The sequence below is a fragment of the Scyliorhinus canicula genome, chromosome 10, assembly GCF_902713615.1.
Source record: "Scyliorhinus canicula chromosome 10, sScyCan1.1, whole genome shotgun sequence".
NCBI classification, from domain to species: Eukaryota; Metazoa; Chordata; class Chondrichthyes; order Carcharhiniformes; family Scyliorhinidae; genus Scyliorhinus; species Scyliorhinus canicula.
The window spans coordinates 25629121-25649966 of NC_052155.1; positions in this window are offsets into that span (position 1 = coordinate 25629121).

The following is a 20846-nucleotide window of genomic DNA, read 5'->3' on the forward strand; positions in this document are numbered from 1 at the left end:
AGTCTGGTACTGCGTCACATCCCCCAGCGAGTCGGACATTCTGCCAAGGTCCTCAGCCATGGCCACCCCCGACTGCGCGATGCCTTGGACACTTTCTCTAATGGTGCGAACATCGTGCACCAGGCTCTCCACTGCAGTTGCCACCCGAGCAGTTTTGGCCTCAGTGACACGCATTGCCAGCAACATCTCCTGCACACGTAGCCTCTGGGACACCTCCAATCAGCTACGAACACTTTCAAGAAGGCCGATCTGACTTCGGAAGCTGTGATGGTAAGTATGGGTGTGTCCGAAGCTGCTGGGACAGTTGACAACAGTTTGTTGGTTTCCTGCTCGAACCGAGCATAGAATGCATTGAGTTCATCAGGGAAGGGTGCATTGCTGCCGGAAATTCTACTCACCTTTGGTTTTTAGCCCGTTATGGTGTTTAAGCTTTGCCACAACTGAAGAGAATCCGTGATGTTAGTCTGTGACTCTAGCTTAGACTGGTATTGTCTATTGGCATCCCTGATGGCTTTGTGAAGATGGTACCTGGATTCCTTGTAAAGGTCAGGGTCGCCTGTCTTGAACGCCTCAGACCTGTCCTTCAATTGGAAGTCAATCTCCCGATTAAACCATGGTTTCCGTTTGGGAAACGAATGTACTACCTTCTTTGGCACGCAGTCTTCTACATCAAAAAGCATAGTTAGTGCTGGCTGCTGCTGCAACCATGTAAAACAGCAGAAAGCACACAATTGATGCTGTGCCAGTGTTGAAGTTAACGAGCGTGGGTAAATTGTGCATCGTGATCCCCACACCCAGTTTCATTTGCCCCCCCCCCCCCAAGTGCTCACATTAATCAGGCAATCATCAAACAAAACTCATCCTCATCCCACATTTATTCACATGCACGTTTCAGCTGTAGATACAAAATAAAAGATCAGGAAGAATCCTGGGGGATTTTGCCCCTTAATTAATCAATTCTACTTTCTTTCAAAACCAGGCAAACGAGTGCATGGTTGAACCAAATGCTTCCTTCTCCCATTGCTATTGCATCACCTAGTGGCCCAGTAAAGACTGTGCACCAGCCAGATAATTTAATTCAGCCAGACTCTCTTGTTTTAATTTACTGCAACTCATCCGCTTCATTCCGGATCACAACGTCTTCACCTTCGACAACAAGTTCGTCATCCATACACACGGAACAGCCATGGGGACCACATTCGCACCTCAATATGCCAACATCTTTATGCACAAGTTTGAACAAGACCTCCTCAGCGCACAGGACCTTCAACCGACGTTATACACCAGATACATTGATGACATTTTTTTCCTTTGGACCCACAACGAAGAATCACTGAAACGACTACACGATGACATCAATAAGTTCCATCCCACCATCAGACTCACCATGGACTACTCTCCAAAATCAGTTGCATTCTTGGACACACTCATCGCCATCAAGGGCGGTCACTCAGCACTTTGCTTTACCGCAAACCCACAGATATCCCCACGATGCTCCACTTCTCCAGTTTCCACCCTAAACACAATAAAGAAGCCATCCCCTATGGACAAGCCCTCCGTATATACAGGATCTGCTCAGACGAGGAGGAGCGTAACAGACATCGACAGACGCTGAAAGATGCCCTCGTACGAACGGGATATGGCGCTCGCCTCATCGATCGACATTTCCAATGCGCCATAGCAAAAAAAAAGAAAATGCACCGACCTCCTCAGAAGACAAACACGGAACACAACCGACAGAGTACCCTTCGTTGTCCAGTACATCCCCACAGCAGAGAAACTACAACATCTTCTTTGCAGCCTTCAACAAGTCATCGATGAAGACAAAAATCTTGCCAAGGTTGTTGTGTCATGTACTCTGGGATAACACAGGCTGCAACTGGATGCAGCTTTAACCAAAAGACACTCCATACTTTGAAGTTAGTTCAATCTGATTTATTGAACCAGTATCACAGTTCTCTATGAGTTCGACTCTCTGCTAACCTATGTGTGGTTACTCTGACTGACTGAACCAGACTAGCCACTTGCTGGAGGTGTGATACTGTAAATACACCCTGTTTCACTCTGTAGATGTTCATCAGTGGAAAGAGGCGGAGTGTGAGTGCCTCATGCCTTTTCTAGTGAGATACCACCCCTGAGCATCCTGCCTGCTCATTGGTCATGTCCTGTTCTCTGTGTTCGTTAGCTGCCTGTCTGTATATCATTATCTGCATGTCTGCATATCATGATGAAGGTCATCGCCACATCCCCACTACTTGCCTTCAAACAACCGCGCAACCTCAAACAAACCATTGTTTGCAGCAAAATATCCAGCCTTCAGAACAGTGACCACGACACCACACAACCCTGCCATGGCAAATCTCTGCAACACGTGCCAAATCATCAACATCGGTACCACCATTACATGTGAGAACACCACCCATAAGACCATAAGACATAGGAGCAGAATTAGGCCACTTGGCCCAACGAGTCTGCTCCGCCATTCAATCATGGCTGATACTTTCTCATTCCCATTATCCTGCCTTCTCCCCATAACCCTTGTTTCCTTATTAATCAAGAACCTTATCTCTATCTGTCTTAAAGACACTCAGTGAATTGGCCTCCACAGCCTTCTGCGGCAAATAGTTCTACAGATTCACCACCCTCTGGCTGAAAAAATTCCTCCTCATCTCTGTTTTAAAGGATCATCCCTTTAATCTGAGATGGTGTCCTCTGGTTCTAGTTTTTCCTCCAAGTGGAAACATCCTCTCCACGTCCACTCTATCCAGGCCTCGCAGTATCTTGTACGTTTCAATAAGATCCCCTCTCAATCTTCTGAACTCCAACAAGTATAGACCCAGAGTCCTCAAACGTTCCTCATGCGACAAGGTACCCACCAGGTATGCGGTACAGACTCGGCCAACGTTGTCTACCTCATACGTTGCAAGAAATGATTTCTCGAAGCGTGGTACATTGGCAAGACCATGCAGACGCTGCGACAACGGATGAACGGATATCGCACGACAATCGCCAGTCAGGAATGTTCCCTTCCAGTTGGGGAACACTTCAACAGTCAAGGGCATACAGCCTCTGATCTTCGGGTAAGCATTCTCCAAGGCGGCCTTCAGGATGCGCAACAACGCAGAATCGGCGAGCAAAACTTATAGCCAAGTTCCGCACACATGGGTGCGGCCCCAACCGGGACCTGGGATTCATGTCGCATTACATTACAGGGCAGCAGGGTAGCATGGTGGTTAGCATAAATGCTTCACAGCTCCAGGGTCCCAGGTTCAATTCCCGGCTGGGTCACTGTCTGTGTGGAGTCTGCACGTCCTCCCCCTGTGTGCGTGGGTTTCCTCCGGGTGCTCCGGTTTCCTCCCACAGTCCAAAGATGTGCGGGTTAGGTGGATTGGCCATGCTAAATTGCCCGTAGTGTCCTAATAAAAGTAAGGTTAAGGGGGGGTTGTTGGGTTACGGGTATAGGATGGATACGTGGGTTTGAGTAGGGTGATCATGGCTCGGCACAACATTGAGGGCCGAAGGGCCTGTTCTGTGCTGTACTGTTCTATTCTATTCTATTCTACATTCACCCCCCCCCCCCCCCCCCCCCCCCCCCCCCACCCCCACCATCTGGCCTGGGCTAGCGAAATCCTACCAACTGTCCTGGCTTGAGACAATTCACACCTCTTTAACCTGGGGTTACCCCTCTCTCTCTGGATCTGTAAAGACTAAATTACCCGCAAATGCTCGCATTCAAAGCATTGCCTTGCATCTTTGATTTTGTCCATATATATGTTTCTGGAACCTACCTCTTCATTCACCTGAGGAAGGAGCAGTGCTCCAAAAGCTAGTGTTTGAAATAAACATGTCGGACTTTAACCTGTTGTTGTAAGACTTCTTACTGTGCCCACCCCAGTCCAACGCCGGCATCTCCACATCATTTTAATTTAATGTCATAGGAACATAAGAGCAGGAGTAGGCCACTCAGCCCATCGAGCCTGCTTCGTCATTCAGTACGATCATGGCTGATTATCCACTTCAAAGCCTTTTGCCCCAGGCTAACACCATTTCCCTTAATTGTATTGGCATTTAGCAATCTATCAATCTCTGCTTCAAACATACTCAGTGACTGAGCTTCCACAACTCTCTGGGGTAGAGAATTCCAAGATTTACAAGCCTCTGGGTAAAATGAAATTCACCTCATCTCGGTCATAAGTGGCTTCCCCCTATTTTGAAATTGTGCCCCCTGGTTCTAGACTCCCTAACCAGGGGAAATATCTTACCTGCATCTACCTTTTTCAATGAGATCATCTCTCATTATTCAAAAGTCCAGAGAATACAGGCCCAGTTTCTCCAATCTCTCTACATGGGACAGTCCTGACATCCTGGGAACATGCCTGCTGAACCTTCACTGCACACCCTCTATGGCAATAACATCCTTCCCAAAGTAAGGGGACCAAAACAGCACACACTACTCCAAGTGCTGTCTTACCAAGCTCCTATACAATCCACGCAAGACCTCACTACTCCTGTGCTCAAATCCTCTATTGATAAAGACTAACATTCCATTAGCCTTCCTAATAACTTGCAGCACCTGCATGTTAGCCTTCAGCAACTTATTGACAAGGGCACCCAGGTCCTTTGTATTATCCAACATTTTCTGCTTTTAATTGACACTTCCTAATCACTTACCATTTAAGAAATACTTTGCATATCTATTTCTCCTGCCAAGTAGATAATCCCAGTTCTCCACATCTGCCGTGTCCATGCCCACTCACCGAGTCTGTCCAAATCCACCGCAGGTCGCTTTGCATCTTCCTCACAACACATTTCTCCATCTCCCTTTGTGTCATCCGTGAACTTGGAAATGTTACATTTGGTTGCCACATCCAGATCATTGATATCTGTTGTGAACAGCTTCCGCCCAGCACCAATCCTTGTGGTACCCCACTCGTCACAGCCTGCCAATGTGAGAATAGACACATTTAAATCTAAAAGGATTTCCCATTCATCAATCCATGTTGACACTGCCCAATCAGATTATTATTATCCAAGTGCCCATTTATAACTTCCTTTTGAATAGATTCCCCATTTTCCCGACGACTGGTGTCAGCCTAACAGGTCTGTAGTTCCCAGTTTTTCCTCTCCCTCCCTTTTTAAATAGTGAGGTGACATTTACTACCTTCTGAACTGCAGAAACTGTTCCGGCATCTATAGAAATTTGGAACAGGATCACCAATGCATTCATTATCATATCCATAGCGACCTCTTTTAACACTCTGGGATGTAGATATCAAGGTCTGGAGGCTTATCAGCCTTCAGTCCCATTACTCTCCAACACAACCTGCTTCCTCCAATTCCTCTTGCTACCTAAACCTCAAATTCTGGGAGACAGGCACAAAATAATCATTTAACTTCTCTGCCATTTCTCTATACCCCATTATAACTTCTCCTGACTCTGCCTATAATGGACCTACATTTGTCTTTGCCAAATGTTTCCTTTTTACATACTTTTGGAAGATTTAACTGGCCATTTTTATGTTTTTTGTTAGTTTATATTCATATTCTATTTTCTTCATCGGTTTCTTAGTCCTCATTTGCAGTATTCTAAAATTCTCCCAACCCTCAGGTTTACTACTATTTCTGGCAACTTTATCAGCCTTTTATTTTAATTTTATACAATCCTGAACTTCTTTTGTTCGCCACAGTTGACCGACATTTCTTTTGGGGTTTTTGTGATTTGAAGGAATGTATAGTTCCTGTGAACTCTGGGATAATTCTTTAAAGACTATCTATTCCTATGTACTGTCAAATCTTTCAATGGATTTTCTCAATCCACCTCGGACAATTTGACCCTCATAATTTTCTTTGTTCCAATCTAGCACCCTGACGTCAGATTGAAATTCTATCATATTTTGTGGTCACGCATCCCTAAAGCTTCTTTCACAGCAAGATTATTAACTAGCTCTTTCTCATTCCATAATACTAGATCCCTAAGATCCCTTACTAATGTACTGATCCTGTCCCTTATCCGCGCAAGGCCATGTCTTCTCCTTTGTGCCAATCCTTCCAAAATGTCAAATATCCTTGAATATTGAGTTCCGAGTTAGAACATAGAACATAGAACGATACAGCGCAGTACAGGCCCTTCGGCCCTCGATGTTGCACCGATATGGAAAAAAACTAAAGGCCATCTAACCTACACTATGCCCTTATCATCCATATGCTTATCCAATAAACTTTTAAATGCCCTCAATGTTGGCGAGTTCACTACTGTTGCAGGTAGGGCATTCCACGGCCTCGCCACTCTTTGCGTAAAAAACCCACCTCTGACCTCTGTCCTATATCTATTACCCCTCAATTTAAGGCTATGTCCCCTCGTGCTAGCCACCTCCATCCGCGGGAGAAGGCTCTCGCTGTCCACCCTATCTAACCCTCTGATTATTTTGTATGCCTCTATTAAGTCACCTCTTAACCTTCTTCTCTCTAACGAAAACAACCTCAAGTCCATCAGCCTTTCCTCATAAGATTTTCCCTCCATACCAGGCAACATCCTGGTAAATCTCCTCTGCACCCGTTCCAAAGCTTCCACATCCTTCCTATAATGAGGCGACCAGAACTGTACGCAATACTCCAAATGCGGCCGTACTAGAGTTTTCTACAACTGCAACATGACCTCATGGCTCCGGAACTCAATCCCTCTACCAATAAAGGCCAACACACCATAGGCCTTCTTCACAACCCTATCAACCTGGGTGGCAACTTTCAGGGACCTATGTACATGGACACCGAGATCCCTCTGCTCATCCACACTACCAAGAATTTTACCATTAGCCAAATATTCCGCATTCCTGTTATTCTTTCCAAAGTGAATCACCTCACACTTCTCCACATTAAACTCCATTTGCCACCTCTCAGCCCAGCTCTGCAGCTTATCTATGTCCCTCTGTAACCTGCAACATCCTTCCGCACTGTCTACAACTCCACCGACTTTAGTGTCGTCTGCAAATTTACTCACCCATCCTTCTGCGCCCTCCTCTAGGTCATTTATAAAAATGACAAACAGCAACGGCCCCAGAACAGATCCTTGTGGTACGCCACTCGTAACTGAACTCCATTCTGAACATTTCCCATCAACTACCACTCTCTGTCTTCTTTCAACTAGCCAATTTCTGATCCACATCTCTAAATCACCCTCAATCCCCAGCCTCCGTATTTTCTGCAATAGCCGACCGTGGGGAACCTTATCAAACGCTTTACTGATATCCATATACACCATATCAACTGCTCTACCCTCGTCTACCTGTTCAGTCACCTTCTCCAAGAACTCGATAAGGTTTGTGAGGCATGACCTACCCTTCACAAAACCATGCTGACTATCCCTAATCATATTATTCCTATCTAGATGATTATAAATCGTATCTTTTATAATCCTCTCCAAGACTTTACCCACCACAGACGTTAGGCTCACCGGCCTATAGTTACCGGGGTTATCTCTACTCCCCTTCTTGAACAAAGGGACCACATTTGCTATCCTCCAGTCCTCTGGCACTATTCCTGTAGACAATGATGACCTAAAAATCAAAGCCAAAGGCTCAGCAATCTCTTCCCTGACTTCCCAGAGAATCCTTGGATAAATCCCATCAGGGCCCGGGGACTTATCTATTTTCACCTTGTCCAGAATTGCCAACACTTCTTCCCTACGCACCTCAATGCCATCTATTCTAATAGCCTGGGTCTCAGCATTCTCCTCCACAATATTATCAAGGTGAGTTGTGGTCACCTTGCAGCCATGTTTCCATAATAGGAATTAAATCATACACATTTCCCTCTGTTTGTGCCTTTAATTCATCTACATGGTTGAGAATGCTGCGTGCGCTCAGAGTGCCCTTAACTTTGTCTTTTTGACGTTATTCCACATCCTAAGCTTAGTTGATGCTCACCTTTGTTTTGCCCAACTTCTAATTTCTAATCAGGGGAGGCAGTGGCATGGTCACTGGACTAGTAATCCAGGTACCTGGGTAATGCTCTGGGGTCCCAGGTTCTAATCCCACCACCGCAGATGGTGGAATTTGAATTCAATAAAAACCTGGAATTAAAAAGTCTAATGATGACCATGAAACCAGTGTAAAAACCCATCATCTTCACTAATCTCCCGGTCTTGTCTACATGCGACTCCAGACCTGCACAGCGATGTGGTTGACTCTTAACTGCCCCCACTGAAATGGCCCAGCAAACCACTCAGTTCAAGGGCAATTAGGGATAGACAACAAATGCTGGCCCAGCCAGCGATGCCCACATCCCAAGAGTGATTTTTTTTTTTAATTCACTTGCAACTTTTCTATTTCCTGTTATCAACATCTTTCCAACTTGAGCTATACCTCAGGTTCCCAACCCTCTGACAAGCTAGTTTAAACCCTCCTCAACAATGCGAGTAAATCTCCTTGCTCCTGTTAAGGCATAACCCATCCATGTATTCAATCAATCAATCCTCATGTCCCTATGCTCGCTAGCACATGGCACTGGGAATAAACCGGAGATTACTGATCAGGAGATCCTGCTTTTAACTCCCGACAATCTGCTTTCGGTACCTCATCCCTCTTCCTACCTATTCCATTGGTACCGATGTGGACCATTACCTCTGGTTGTCCACCCACCCCTGGGAGGATGTCCTGCAGCTGCTCCATGACAGCTTTAACCCTGGTATCAGGGGGACAATACACCATTCTGGAATTACATTTAGAATCATAGATTCATCGAGTTTTACAGCACAGTAAGAGGCCCTCCAGCCGTATCTGCATCAACCATCAATATATTCTAATCTTGTTTCCCAGCACTTGGTCCCTCACCTTGTATGCAATGGTGTTTCAAATGCTCTTCTAAATGCTTCTTAGATGTTGTGAAGGTTCCCACCTCTACCACCCAGTCAGGCAATGAGTTCCAGATACACACCACCCTCTGGGTAAAAGGTTTTTCCTCAAATCCCCTCTAAACCTCCTGCCCCTTACCTTAAATCTATTCCCTCTGGTCATTGACCCCTCCACCAAGGGAAAAGGTTCCTATCTACCCAATCTATGTCTCTCAATACTTAATCAGGTCCCCCCCTCAGCCTTCTCTGCTCTAAGGAGGACAACCTCAGCCTAACCAGCATCTCTTCATAGCTGAAACGCTTCAGCCCAGGAAACATCCTGGTGAATCTCCTCTGCAACCTCTCTGGTGCAATCACATCTTTCCTAAAGTGTGGCAACCAGAACTGCACACAGTACTGTCGCTGTGGCCTAACGAGCATTTTATACAGCTACATCATAACCTCCCTGCTCTTATATTCTGTGCTTCGGCTAATAAAGTTAGCATCCCATATAGCTTCTTACCTGTCCTGCTGCCTTCAGGGATCCTTGGATATGCATCCCAATGTGGTCACCCATTCCCTTTTTGTCTGCACACTCCTAACCTGCAGTGTGACTGATGGAACCATCAATTCACCAGACACGTGTTTCCGATATGAATCTAGGCTTTAATCGACTTACTTCAGAGCCAGCCTGTTACCCGTTGATGAACTCTTAGTGAACTCAGGCTGACTCTGGACAAGGGTATTTATACAGCTGCAATAGGGGGAGGAGTCATGGGCGGAGCCAAGGGTGGAGCCCAGTACAAGTTCCTGAGTACTCCCAGAGCTACTCCCCCTAGTGGTAGGATAGCGCTACTGTGCTTACAAAGACAGTGTGAATTATCATATATACATATATATATTACATTCACCACAGTGACCACCTCCATAAACAGGTTATTCACGTAGTTCTCAGCCTCCTGGACGTCCCACAGTGACTCCAGCAGCCGCCCAAGTTCCAAAACCCTGGGCTCACGCTTCTGCAGCCGGTGATATTCCCTGCAGATTTGTTCACCACACGGTACATCCATGACATCCCACATACTTCAGGATGTACATTCCACCGGGTTGAGCTGACCTGCCATGCCGTATCATTGAAAACTATTTATTCCTTTTTAATATTTCCTCAATTAGAATAAGTGGAATAGCTTACCAGTTAATCACCAGTCGGCTTCTGCCCCACACCGAAATAGGTAAGTAAAAGTAAAGTCTCCATAGTCCCAGATGACCATTGGCTGCTTACCTCTTTAAGGGGGGGGGGGGGGGGGGGGGGGGGGGGGGGGGAGAGGAGCTGACTGGTGGTGATTTCACCTGAGGATCACCACACCACAGGCGAGGGGCAAGGTTGAGAAGGTGGGGCCTTTATGAATAACCTCAGCCGGTACGGGAATTGAACCCGCGCTGTTGGCCTCGCTCTGCATCACGAACCAGCCGCTCAGCCAACTAAAGTAGGAGCCAGCTACAGAAGACTAAAAAAGGTAGAAAAAGAACAGAGCACCTCAATCGCCATACTCCCACATTACACTCATTGCAGACAAAGTGAGGAAGGTCAGTTTTTACACTTTCTGAAAAACAACTGATTCAAGCTTCTGGAAACCAGTTCCAGCCAGCTCCCTAATGAACTAGCTGCTGCAGCTGCCCTCAGAGAGCTTGTGTACCCCTTGTTTTGAGGCTGGAATAAAGCATAACTTTCTCCTAGGAAGTGATTTTTAGCCCATTGCAAAATTAAAGCAAAAAAGAAAAGGTGAGACTTTAGACGGAAATTAACCTTTAAAACTCCCTCACTCACCAGTCTCACCAGCTTTCAATGCAATGTCAATATTTAAGAATAGATTAGGTTGGCACTTGAAGGGATGGAGATAAAGTTTTATGGAAATGGCGGTGACCAGATCGGATACACCGGAGGACTACAGTCAGGAAGTTTCTATCCAACGTTTCATAACCTTTCATCCAAATTGAAAAAGGTAGAGATGTAACAGGCTTTAAGCAAGTGGGGAAGTGGGGAGGGGAGGAAATATTAAAAAGGAAGATCAGTGATTTGTGTGGAAGGTTGCGAACATTAAATGACAAATGGGATGAAGGTGCAAGGCAATAGAAGATAGTATTGGGATATATAAAGAAACAAAAGATGATTCTAGAGGAGGTATAAATTGGAAAAGCAGATTACCAGCAGCTGCTGTTGAAGAATTAAAAAGCAATATTGAGACGGAACGCTGTAAATAAGCTGCCTAATTAAAAGAGGGGCTGTTCAGCAAGCTTACTGGGATAACATAGCTGGCCGAGGACAGGGAGGCTAGTAGGGGAGTGGGCAGAGAGTTAAAGTCACAGGTGACCGGAAGCTTGGCATCATGCTTGAGCTCTGAGCAGAAGTGTTCTATGAAGTGGTCACCCAGTCTGCATTTGGGTAGCACAGTGGTTAGAACTGTAGCCTCACAACGCCAGGGATCCGGGTTCAATTCTGGCCTTTGGTGACTGTCCGTGTGGAATTTGTACATTCTCCCTGTACCGGCGTGGGTTTCCTCCGGGTGCTCTGGTCTCCTCCCACAGTCGGAACATGTGCAGGTTAGGTGGATTGGTCATGATCAATGCACAGGGTTATGGTGATAGGGCAGGGAGAGGCCCTAAGTAGAGTGCTCTTTCAGAGAATCGGAGTTGATTCGATGGACCGCAGAGATTCTATGGATTGTGTAGAAGAGTCTCCTTCAAGACTGGTCTGTTCGTCTCTGGGGTCAATCAGAGTTTAACTGTTTGCTTAGACGACTTTCGGTGGCGGCGATGACGTAGGAAGCCGCACATTTGGGAGCTCCCGATTCAAACGGACTTTTCGGCTCTTTTTAGAGCCCAAAACGAATTTTTTTCGACGTCTCCCGGTGGGAGAAGGTGTGGTGATCAACTTTCTCCACATTTCATGACTCGAACTCGGAGTGGAAAGGGGGAAAAAACGGCAGCAGCTCCCCAGAAAAAACAGGGGAAGGATTCCAAGATGGCGGCCAGCGGAGCACCAGAGGAGTGGAGGCTGTGGGCGCAGGAGCAGCAAGCTGCTCTCTTGCGCTGTTTTGCAGATTTTAAGGCTGAGGTGCTGAGCTCTCTGCAGGAAACGAATAAAAATCTTTCGGAGATTCAGACGACCCAGGGTGCTGCCATCCAGGCATTGCAGGCGCAGACCGCTGAACGAGAGGAGGAGGCCGTGGTCCTCGTGAGTAAGGTGGAGGGGCATGAGGCACTCCATAAGAAGTGGCAAGACCGCTTCGAGGAGCTTATTCACCGCATGAGGCGGAAGAATCTGAGGATCTTGGGCCTTGCGGAGGGGCTGGAGGGGTCGGATCTGACAACCTACGTGGCCACGATGCTGAACTCGCTAGTGGGGGCAGGATCTTTCCATCTGCCGCTGGAGCTGGAGGGAGCCCACAGAGTACTGGCCAGGAGGCCTAAGGAGAATGAACCCCCGCGTGCGGTGCTGGTGAGGTTCCACCGGTTCAGTGATCAGGAGTGTGTGCTGCGCTGGGCCAAGAGGGTGAAGAGCAGCAATTGGGAGAATGGGGTAGTACGGATCTACCAGGATTGGAGTGCGGAGGTGGCTAAGCGGCGGTCCGGGTTTAATCGGACGAAGGAGGTGCTCAATAAGAAGAAAATAAAGTTTGGAATGTTGCAGCCTACGCGCTTGTGGGTAACTTATTTGGAGCGGCATTATTATTTTGATTCCCCGGAGGAGGCGTGGGCCTTCGTGCGGACGGAGAAGCTGGACTCAAGCAAGGGGTTGGGGTTTGCGGGGTCGGTTGTAATGCTTTATTGCTGGTTTCTGCTGCTGCTGTGTTTTTTCTGTACTTTTGTAATTTTGATATGGTTATTTATTGGGGTGTTGTTCTGTTTTTTGTTGGGGGGCATTGTTTGGGTTTTGTATTTTGCGGGGGGGTGGGTTGGGGGGGTTTGTTGTATTCTGTATAGGGTTGGGGGTATGGAGTGGGGCTGGTATTTGGGAGCTGCGTCAGAAGGTTGTGGTGGGGCAGTGCGAAAGCGCGGGCTTTCCTCTGGTTTCCCGCGTTGCGGGGCTGGGGGGTGGAGATGATGAGGGGGGGGGGGCCTTAACTGGTTCCTCCCCGCGCTGGAGCGGTGCCTTGAGGAGTGACAGGATGGGGGATGATCCCACTCTGGGAGGGGTCGGGTTTTTGGCGGGAGTTTCCGGGGTCAGCAGAAGTTAGCTGACCCACGGAAGTACAATGGAGGATGGTTGGTGGCTAGGAGGGTTCCTAGTCTGGGGGGGAGGGAGGGGAGGATAGGGGAATACCGGGTTGCTGCTGGCAGGGTCAGGAAGGAGCTGGTGGGGGCCGGGGAGACAGAGGTGAGGTGTTGTCGCCGTGGGGACTGGGTCGGGCGGGGGGGTGCTGGCCTGGGGCGGGCAGTCGACGGGCTATGGCTAGTCGACGAGGGAGGGGGCGGGACGCCCTCTTATCCGGTTGGTCACCTGGAATGCGAGAGGACTGAATGGGCCGGTGAAGCGGTCTAGGGTACTTGCTCATCTGAGGGGGCTAAAGGCGGATGTGGCAATGCTTCAGGAGACCCACCTGAAGGTGGCGGACCAGGTCCGTCTGAGGAAGGGGTGGGTAGGGCAGGTTTTCCACTCCGGGTTGGATGTGAAGATCCGGGGAGAGGCGATTCTGGTGGGGAAAAATGTGTCGTTTGAGGCATCTGAGGTGGTGGCGGATAAGGGGGGTAGGTTTGTTATGGTAAGGGGCAGGCTACAGGGAGAGAAGGTGGTACTTGCTAGTGTGTATGCCCCGAATTGGGATGATGCGGGCTTTATGAGGCGTATGCTGGGACGTGTCCCGGATCTAGAGGCGGGAGGTCTGATTATGGGGGGGGGGAACCTCAATACGGTATTGGATCCTTCACTGGATCGGTCCAGTTCAAGGACGGGTAGGAGGCCGGCGGCGGCCAAGGTACTGAGGGGGTTTATGGACCAGATGGGAGGGGTGGACCCATGGAGGTTTGTGAGGCCGAGGGCACGGGGGTACTCTTTCTTCTCCCATGTACATAGGGTTTATTCTCGGATAGACTTCTTCGTGGTGAGTAGGGGACTGATTCCGAGAGTGGAGGAGGCCGAATATTTGGCCATTGCAATCTCCGACCACACTCCGCATTGGATGGAGTTGGAGATGGGAGAGGTGCTGGACCAGCGCCCATTGTGGCGGTTGGATGTGGGGTTGTTGGCGGAGGAGGAGGTGTGCAGGAGGGTCCGGGCAAGTATTGAGGGGTACCTCGAGGTGAATGATACGGGGGAGGTCCGGGTGGGGATGGTCTGGGAAGCCTTGAAGGCAGTGATTCGTGGGGAGCTGATATCCATCCGGGCCCACAGGGAGAGGAGCGAGAGGAGTGAGAGGGATAGACTGGTGGGGAAGATGCTGGAGGTAGACAGGAGGTATGCAGAGGAACCAGAGGAGGGACTGTTGGGGGAGAGGCGCAGCCTACAGGCTAAATTTGATTTGCTGACCAGTAGAAAGGCGGAGGCACAGTGGAGGATGGCACAAGGGGCAGTGTATGAACATGGTGAAAAGGCGAGTAGGATGCTGGCTCATCAGCTCCGCAAGCGGGATGCGGCTAGGGAAATTGCTGGAGTGAGAGATAAGAGTGGGAATGTGGTGCGGAAGGGGGTAGAGGTGAATGAGGTCTTCAAGGACTTTTACGGGGAACTGTACCGGTCGGAGCCAACGGTGGAGAGGAGGGGAATGGAGAGGTTCCTCGAAGGGCTTTCTTTCCCGAAGGTGCAGGAGGAGCAGGTGGAGGGGTTGGGGGCGCCGATTGAGCTGGAGGAGCTGGTTAAGGGGATCGGGCAGATGCAGTCAGGGAAGGCACCGGGGCCGAATGGGTTCCCGGTGGAGTTTTATAAAAAGTTTGTGGACCTAGTGGGCCCCTTGCTGGTGCGGACACTTAATGAGGTGTGGGAAGGGGGGACTTTGCCCCCGATGATGTCGCGGGCGCTGATTTCTTTAATCTTAAAGAGGGACAAGGACCCCCAGCAGTGTGGTTCATACAGGCCCATATCTCTCCTTAATGTGGATGCCAAGGTGCTGGCAAAGATCCTGGCCACCAGGATAGAGGACTGTGTGCCAGGGGTTGTACACGAGGACCAGACAGGTTTTGTTAAGGGAAGGCAGCTGAACACGAATGGGTTGTTGAATGTCATCATGATGCCGGCGATTGAGGGGGAGGCTGAGATAGTGGTGGCGCTGGATGCGGAGAAGGCCTTCGATAGAGTGGAGTGGGGGTACTTATGGGAGGTGTTGGGGAGGTTTGGATTTGGTGAAGGGTTTATTAGATGGGTGAGGCTGCTATATGAGGCCCCGATGGTGTGTGTGGCCACGAATGGGAGGAGGTCGGAGTACTTCCGGCTTTACCGAGGGACCAGGCAGGGTTGCCCCCTGTCCCCCTTGTTGTTTGCATTGGCAATCGAGCCGTTGGCGATGGCGTTGAGGGATTCAGGGAGGTGGAGGGGTTTGGTGCAGGGTGGGGAGGAACATAGGGTGTTGTTGTATGCCGATGACCTGTTACTGTATGTGGCGGACCTGGTGGGAGGGATGCCGGGGGTGATGGAACTGCTAGCTGAGTTTGGGACCTTTTCAGGCTATAAACTAAATTTAGGCAAGAGTGAGGTGTTTGTGGTGCACCCTGGGGACCAGGAGGAGGGAATTGGTAGGCTCCCACTTAGGAGGGCAGGGGAGAGTTTTAGATACCTGGGGATGCAAGTGGCCAGGGACTGGGGGACTCTTCAAAAGCATAATTTCACCAGGCTTGTGGATCAGATGGAGGAGGAGTTCAAGAGGTGGGACATGCTGCCATTGTCATTGGCGGGGAGGGTGCAGTCCGTCAAAATGACGGTGCTGCCGAGGTTCTTGTTCCTCTTTCAGTGCCTGCCCATCTTCATCCCCAGGGCCTTCTTTAGGAGGGTGACTAGCAGTATTTTGAGCTTCGTGTGGGCACTTGGAACTCCGAGAGTGAAGAGGTGTTGCTCGTTTTACTGGAGTGTGATTAACACGCCTCCGTTTAAAGGCCGTGTGCTTAACACTACTATGGCTCTGTATGTGTAATTATGCTCGGAGTCGCCAGGTGCCGTATTGAGACACCGTCACAAGTATATCAAGGTCAGGTTCAAAGTAATAAATCCATACACCGATTAGTAAGTCCAAACGATTGGTGTTTATTATAACAAATATAATAAATACACATGCATACGCTAAAGAGACTAACTTACTTCTAATACTAAACAACTAAATACTTATCTAGACAGGAACAGGCAAGGTCAGGGAGCAAGGCCTTCGTCCCGTTCTTGGTCTGTAACTTTCTGATTCGCAAAGTTGTCAAGGGCTAGCAAGGTCTGGATCACGTAGGTCTGGATTACAGTTCGATGGCTGAGGCTCAACGGCCGGTGATGAAACTGGAGTCAGGATGCGATGTAACAGGTCTGGGCCGGAGCAAAACAACAGACCAAAGCATGTGCGGGACCTACTCTTATAGGTCCTAGAAGTCCGTGCCCCTTGGGGCGGGTTCTTTCACCTGCTAGGTATCGATTGGGTCTTTCCCAATCGATATCTTTCAAACTCCCCAATCTTAGGGTCGTTCCTCGATGGGTGGGGCGGTCCCTACGGCTCTTTGTGTTGGTTGCTTTGGCGCCATTCTGTCTGGGCGTCTATGGAAAAGTATCCATCGATACTTAAATGTTTCTATTGTCCGGGGTCTGGATCTGGATCACCTCATTACTATGCAGATCTGTTTCCCATTTGCACCTTTGGCTGAAACTCTGCACCTGGCTAGAAACTGGTTTCTGTACGTGCAGAATGCAAAACAGTCTTCTGCAAGCTGTTTGTCCTCACTATGACTGTTTTTCCCTGCAGTCTTAGCAGTTCTCCATTTTGTAGCCCAGTGTCCATCTTAGATGGCTACAGAGGGTTTTCCTGGAGCGAGGGAGGGATAGAGGCGGCTGGCGCTGCCCAACCTTTTGGGGTACTATTGGGCGGCCAATGTGTCAATGGTGCGTAAATGGGTGATTGGGGGGGGGGGGGGCGGCGTGGAAAAGAATGGAGGTGGCGTCTTGTAGAGGTACGAGCCTGGGTGCCCTGGTAACGGCGCTGTTGCCGCTCTCCCCTAAGAGGTATACCACGAGCCCGGTGGTGGCGGTGACCCTAAGAATCTGGGGACAGTGGAGACGGCATAGGGGGGAAACAAGGGGCTCGATGGAGGCTCCATTAGGTGGAAATCATCGGTTCATCCCGGGAATCACTGATGTGGGATTTAGGGGGTGGCAAAGGGTGGGCATCAGTAAATTGAGGGACCTGTTTATTGGCGGGAGGTTTGCGGGCCTGGGGGAACTGGAAGATAAATTTGGGCTCCCCCAAGGGAACATGTTCGGATACTTGCAGGTAAAGGCGTTTGCTAGGCGACAGGTGGAGGAATTTCCTTTGCTGCCCTTGCAGGGGGCGATGGACAGAGTGCTTTCGGGGGTGTGGGTCGGAGAGGGGAAGGTGTCTGACATTTATAAGGTAATGCAGGAGGTGGAGGAGTCGTCAGTGGAGGAGTTGAAGGCTAAATGGGAGGGGGAACTAGGGGAACAGATAGAGGATGGGACTTGGGCGGATGCCTTGGAGAGAGTCAACTCTTCCTCTTCCTGTGCGAGGCTTAGTCTCATCCAATTTAAGGTGCTGCATCGGGCCCATATGTCTGTGACTCGGATGAGTAGGTTCTTTGGGGGTGAGGACAGGTGCACCAGGTGTTCGCGGAGTCCAGCGAATCATGCCCATATGTTCTGGGCATGCCCGGCACTGGAAGAATTCTGGAAGGGGGTGGCGGGGACGGTGTCGAGGGTGGTTGGATCCAGGGTCAAACCAGGTTGGGGACTCGCGATTTTTGGAGTTGCGGCGGAGCCGGGAGTGCAAGAGGCGAAAGAGGCCGGTGTCCTGGCCTTTGCGTCCCTAGTAGCCCGGCGGAGGATCTTGATGCAGTGGAAGAATGCGAGGCCCCCAAGTGTGGAGACCTGGATCAGTGACATGGCGGGATTTATAAAATTGGAGAGGGTCAAATTTGCCCTGAGAGGATCGGTACAAGGGTTCTATAAACGGCGGCAGCCTTTTCTGGACTTTCTGGCTCAAAGATAGGTATCTTGGTCAATAGCAGCAGCAACCTGGGGGGGGGGGGGGGGGGGGGGGAGGAGGGTGTTCTGTATTGTTTCTATTTTTTTCTATGGTTATTTAACTTAATATTGTGTTAATTTAAGTTGTTGTTAATATGTTTTGTTGTTCATTGAGGATGGGCGAACAGATGGACTGTTATCATTATTGTTATTATTGGTATTTTATTGCGGTTCGTTGTTGTTATATAAATACAAAATATTTCAATAAAAATTATTTTTTTTTAAAAATTGTTTGCTTAGACCCCATTTGGAGTATTGTGAGCAGTTTTGGGCCCCGTATCTATGGAAGGATGTGCTGACCTTGGAATGAGTCCAGAGGAGGTTCACAAGAATGATCAGTGGAATAAAGAACTTTCGTATGAGGAATGTTTGAGGACTCTGGGTCTGTACTCATTGGAGGTTAGAAGGATGAGAGGGGATATTGTTGAAACTTACAAGATACTGCAAGGTCTGGATAGAGTGGACGTGGAGAGGTTATTTCCACTTGGAGGAAAAACTAGAACCAGAGGACACCATCTCAGACTAAAGGGGCGATCCTTTAAAACAGATGAGGAGGAATTTCTTCAGCCAGGGGGTAGTTAATCTCTGGAACACTTTGCCACAGAAGGCTATGGAGGCCAATTCACTGAGTGTCTTTAAGACAGAGATAGATAGGTTCTTGATTAATAAGGGGATCAGGGGTTATGGGGAGAAGGCAGGAGAATGGGGATGAGAAAATATCAGCCACGATTGAATGGTGGAGCAGACTCGATGGGCCGAGTGACCTAATTCTGCTCCTATGCCTTATGGTCTTAGTAACTAAACTTCAATATTGGAGAATGTAAGTTTCAGACTCCAGGTTATAAATACCCTTTTTTCATCTATGCTGAGATGTAAATTTTCAAATATGTTGATCAGCACATCTGCTAGATTCACTATTTTTTCTACATTAATGTAAAGGTGTTGAAGTGGCAGTTATAAACTGTTCTGCTGTCATCTGAACTCCCCTTGTCCATTATAAAATATCACTTCACTGTGCTCAATTGCAGATAGAAAATTATGGAAATATTTGGAGTTGGATTTGTTTATTGTCCCGTGTACCGAGGTACAGTAAAAAGTATTGTTCTGCATGCAGCTCAAACAGATCATTCCATACATGAAAAGAAAATACATAGGGCAAACATAAAATACACAATGTAAATATATAGAGACAAGCATCGGTTGAAGCATGCAGGAGTGTAGTACTACTCAGTAAAGAGATCAGATCAGTCCATATGAAGGTCGTTTAGGAGTCTAGTAACAATGGGGAAGAAGATGTTTTTGAATCTGTTAATGCGTGTTCTCAGACTTTTGTATCTTGCCTGATGGAAGAAGTTGGAAGAGAGAATAAGCTGGGTGGGAGGGATCTTTGATTATGCTGCACGCTTTTTTCCAAGGTATTGAGAGGTGTAGGCAGAGTCAATGGATGGGAGGCGGATTTGCGTGATTGACTGGGCTGTGCTCACGACTCTCTGTAGTTTCTTATGATCTTGGGTCGAGCAGTTGCAATACCAGGCTGTGATACAGCCAGATAGGATACTTTCTATGGTGCATCTGTAAAAGTTGGTAAAAATCAATGTGGATATTTCGAATTTCCTTAGTTTCCTGAGAAAGTATAGGCGCTGTTGTGCTTTCTTTGTCGTAGTGTTGACATGGGTGGACCAAGACAGATTGGTGGTGATGTGCACACCTAGGAATTTGAAGCTGTCAACCATCTCCACCTCGGCCCCGTTGATGCAGATAGGGGTGCGTATGATACTTTGATTCCTGAAGTCAATTACCAGCTCTTTAGTTTTGCTGACATTGAGGGAGAGATTGTTGTCAATCCACCACTCCACTAGGTTCTCGATCTCTGACTCATCATTGTTCGAGATCCGACCCACTACGGTCGTGTCGACAGCAAACTTGTAGATGGAGTTGGAACCAAATTTTGCCACACAGTCATGTGTGCGTAGGGAGTATAGTAGGGGGCTATATTTGCAGCCTTGTGGGGTGCTGGTATTGAGAAATAGACATTATCGTACCAGTCACCAATTTAGAGAGATTGTGGGGAAATGGAGGATGCGAAAAAAGCATCTGAAATGTTATCTTTCATCTAGCTTTCAGATGAGAATCAACATTTTTATTATTTCGATTTTTTTAACATTTGCAGCTTTCTGTGACATTTTGCTGAATATAACTCTGCCTTCACATTGAGGATATCCTCCATTGTGTTGTGTGGCATTACTACCATGCTAAATGGGATTAGAAGTCAAACAAATACAGCAATTCAATGTTGGACATCCATGATACGCTGTGGGCCATCTGCAGCAGCGGAATTGTACACAATCACAATCTGTAATCTCACGGCTCAGCATATTTGACACTCCACCATTACCATCAAGCTGAATCAACCCTGGTTCAATGAAGAGTGCAGGAGGGCATGTCAGGAGGAGCACCAGGTATACCTAAAAATGAGGCACCAACCTGGTGAAGCTACAACACAGCACGATAGCATGGTGGTTAGCATAAATGCTTCACAGCTCCAGGGTCCCAGGTTCGATTCCCGGCTGGGCCACTGTCTGTGCAGAGTCTGCACGTCCTCCCCGTGTGTGCGTGGATTTACTCCGGGTGCTCCGGTTTCCTCCCACAGTCCAAAGATGTGCGGGTTAGGTGGATTGGCCATGCTAAATTGCCCGTAGTGTCCTATAAAGTAAGGTTAAGGGGGGGTTGTTGGGTTACGGGTATAGAGTGGATACGTGGGTTTGAGTAGAGTGATCATGGCTCGGCACAACATCGAGGGCC